Source organism: Diabrotica virgifera, chromosome 9 (assembly GCF_917563875.1).
Source record: "Diabrotica virgifera virgifera chromosome 9, PGI_DIABVI_V3a".
Taxonomy (NCBI): domain Eukaryota; kingdom Metazoa; phylum Arthropoda; class Insecta; order Coleoptera; family Chrysomelidae; genus Diabrotica; species Diabrotica virgifera.
The window spans coordinates 88,580,462-88,584,297 of NC_065451.1; the positions used below are offsets into that span (position 1 = coordinate 88,580,462).

The following is a 3,836-nucleotide window of genomic DNA, read 5'->3' on the forward strand; positions in this document are numbered from 1 at the left end:
CTCACCCTATCCAGCCGAGTCCTCACATTCAGTCACGAATAACCATGTCCTACGAATGCACTGTCCCTGTCCTACGAAGTCCCTGTCACGAATAACCTATGTCCAATTTAACTGCACTCAACTCATTCAAAATCCAAATTCATTTCTATTAGACACTGGTGCAGATATTTCACTTATTAAATTAAAATATTTATAAGATTACGTCTCATGTTACGAAGATCTAAAATCAAGATTACTAAAAATCAACGAAGAAATAACTGTAAATCATTGTTTTCACGTTGTACCCGATAATTTTCCGATCTAATTCGGAGGCCTTCTGGGCAATGAGTGTATCAGGAAAGATTCTTTTAACATTAGTTACAAGTTCAACTTCTTAGAAATCCATAACTGTCAAATTCCTCTACTTCATACCTTATCTAACAAATCCTGTTCAGAAGAAAAATCCTGTTCAGATGAAGAATCCTGTTCAGATAATCTCACAGTAAATCAAAAATCCCATTTAAACTTTCAGTCTGAGAACAATAATAAATTCGAACAAAGCTCTAATTCTAACTCGGAAAGTCAAAATGAACAAAATTGCAATATAATAAAGAAAGAAAAAATAATTCTAGCAGGAACCACAGAAACTATAATAAAATTAAGAGTTATCAATCCTACAATCAACGAGGGCATTTATCCAGACGTACAAATCTTAGATGGTGTACATCTGTGTCCTAGCATTCTAAAAGTGATAAATAACGAATATTTACGTCAGTTCTAAATACAAGTGAAGAATCTATAATTATAAAACAATTAGATATTGTCTTAGATCCTCTTCCTTCAAATTCAGAATGCAATATATTCAATATTAATACTGTGACGTTCCATCACTTATCTAAGTAATTATTAATGGGAACACCTTATTTAATTATGGTTAAAATTATTTTTCTCGTAATTAAAACAAGCCGTTCGCACAAAATCCTCTGGATGACGTCATACCTAGGTGCTGTGGCATCACTGATAGATTTTTGAAGTTGGCATTGACGCCGGTCGCCAGCTGTCATCAAGTCGAACGGAGCAAGGAGGGAGATTGTTCTCTGCGAAGTGCCAAGAAGGGCGGTGTAATCTCTTACAATAAGTGATTGAGAAAATTATATTTTAGCCGCATGGTTCAATTATTACTGTATTGCCAGTTATTTTATTAAGTTTGTGTTTGAATCAAAGTGACGAAATATAATGAAACTGTAAGAAGAAGGATTTTGCACCGGTATGTTTTTTATGTGTACTAGTTTTTCATTATGGCGTCCTAGTTTTGGCCATTGTAATATTATTTTCATTATGGATTGAATTTAAATCAAGTCATCGATTGGCTTTGATGTAGAATATTGCAGTGTCTATAATATATCCAGAAAATATCTCTAAGAATATACTTAATATGTGGTTATGTTCATCAAAATTTTCCAGTTCTGAAAACCTATTGAAAATTATGTCATGACTTCCTGAAACTTATTAAATCTTACTTTATAGACTTCATAATTCTTTTCCCATATCTAGTATGTTCATATATTTCCACAGTACCTATTTCTTTATACAATACATATACAACTACTTTTGAAAAAAAAAACACATATTATTTGTTAAAATAACAAAAATATCACATCCAACATTTAAATTGTAAGTTTTCTTGTCTATTCTAATCAAGGCCATATGTGTTAAAACTCTTATCACAACCTATGGTTAAAATGTCAAGGTAGATAGGTTTTTTTGGGGTCAATGAAAGGTCGAGTTTTTGTAGTCTTCTCTTCTAAAAACCTTTCCTCGTCAACTTCTCTCTTTTACTTCTTTTTATAACAGGTTTTATTGGAAATAAACTGGGAATGTTTTTGGTTTTAGCCCTTCGGGAGAAATCTCAAACGACGTATGAACTTATAAAGACCCAACAACACCACGGGTAGGCACTTCCAGGGTTCAATCGACAAGGGACAGGTCTGGAGGATATACAGCCTCCCATTTGATCTTGTTTATTTTGGTTCTTCTTCCTGCAACCCTCAGAGGGGCAGTTTCAGTAACGGTTGGACCGTTACACCACATTGGTGTTAGCTTCGTACCACGGACTTGGGTATTAGACATCAAGGAACATTGGAACCTGTGAAAAGGGGTTTGTTTTGGGGACATTTATTTGTAACGGTTAAAGACATACTGTTTTTTTAATTTTTCAGGACATTTAGCATACTTATACTTTCATAATTTAATTATATATATTTTTTCTTTCCTCCAAAAACATAAGTATACTGTAATTTATCAGAGCCATACCTAAAGTTGATAGTGTTCCCCAAATTTACATAATTCCTTGGTAGAAGTTTCGAGCTCGAATATTCTTCACACATATATGTTCTTTACCCTTGGTTTGTATTAATTTTAGACTTGTTCCCATGTAAATTAAATATATAATTGTCTTAATTCTCTAACTTTAAAATCATTTAACTTGCTTTCATACTTTATCAATTTTTATTAGTTTTTTGCAAATATTATTTAACGTTAACGTATCAATCATTTCCTTTTTATATTAACTTTGAATCAATCCCTAGTACCTAGCCCCTCAGGACGGTACTAGTTTTACTTGTTATTATTATTAAGAACCACTAGTCATAAAAGGGTTTTTGTATCCAGTACTACGTTGGTTCATTTAGGGACTTGTTACCCGTCAACTCATTGAGAGTTATATAAAAATATTATTTATATTAGGTATTTTTATTATTATATTATCAGGTAGTATTCAATTAGGCTGTACGTATTTTATTCGTACTATTATTTGGTGAAGGGTTGTCATTTAACCTAGATGTAAGTTGAGGGTATGCTTCCTAGGAAAGCTACTCCAATAATAATTTAATAGGTAATTATATTTATATCACAATAGGTAATTATTTCTCATTGTCATTTTAGAGTTACATAGTTACACTTGTCATAACTTAGAGGTTGTCAATAATCTAGATAGTTATATATAATAAATATTTATTTGTTTTGTATACCAATTATTTTTTTTCCCAGTTTTGAATTTAATAATTTAATATATTGAATATTTTACAGCAGTGTAAGATACCTGGAAGTTTGGTCCATTCCAACTTCTGGCGCCCATAATTCAGTCTATTTTATTTATCTTCTATATTCTTCTATTTTATTATATTATTATATTTATTTAATTTATTTTCTGAACATATATTTTTATCTTAAGATTTCCCTTTTCTAGTCATCATCTCTCTTTAGGTTGAGCTACTGTTCTTTGACAGGCATGCAAACGAGCCGTATCCATCCTTGAGTGTCAAGTTGTTCTCTTGCAGCTCTTGCTAGCCAACTCTATTCAGTTTGCCTCTGTCTCTCCATACTTCCATTATCAGTTCATCACCCTTCCTTCATTCATTTCATCTTATCATTTTAGTTCAACAAATACTACTGCAAAGTGGTAAATTTTTGTTACATTTGGCGCCCAACGTGGGGCCAACCTTTTATAGGTTCTAAGACAGTAGTTCTTTTAGTTCATTTTTTTTCTTTTATTTATATTATTCCCTTCTGATATCTTTTTATACATTCTGTTCTGATTTATTTTGTTTTTAATTACTTATTAATACTTAACAGGTATACTGTCATTGCTGGATCTATTAATTAGTTGAGATTTTGAAACCTCTTTTATAGGTTGTCATACAGCTTAGATTCTAGGTTGAATTTGAAACGAAGTATAAGTAACTAACATATATATTATATAATATTATTATTGCAAATTTTACTCCTTCAGCCAGTGGTGTATTTGTATGTACAGTTGATCGTTAATACTTACATATTTTTTTTTGGGTACAAGTATA

At 31.4% G+C, this 3,836-nt stretch overlaps 1 long non-coding RNA gene across 1 annotated transcript; it reads left to right on the forward strand.

Annotated features, from left to right (window-relative positions):
* The first annotated feature begins 861 nt into the window (after window positions 1–861).
* On the forward strand, window positions 862–3,005 carry LOC126892530 (uncharacterized). The gene is made up of 2 exons (XR_007700892.1): window positions 862–1,246; window positions 1,873–3,005. It is a non-coding gene; the product is annotated as an uncharacterized LOC126892530 (long non-coding RNA).
* The last annotated feature ends 831 nt before the right edge of the window (window positions 3,006–3,836 follow it).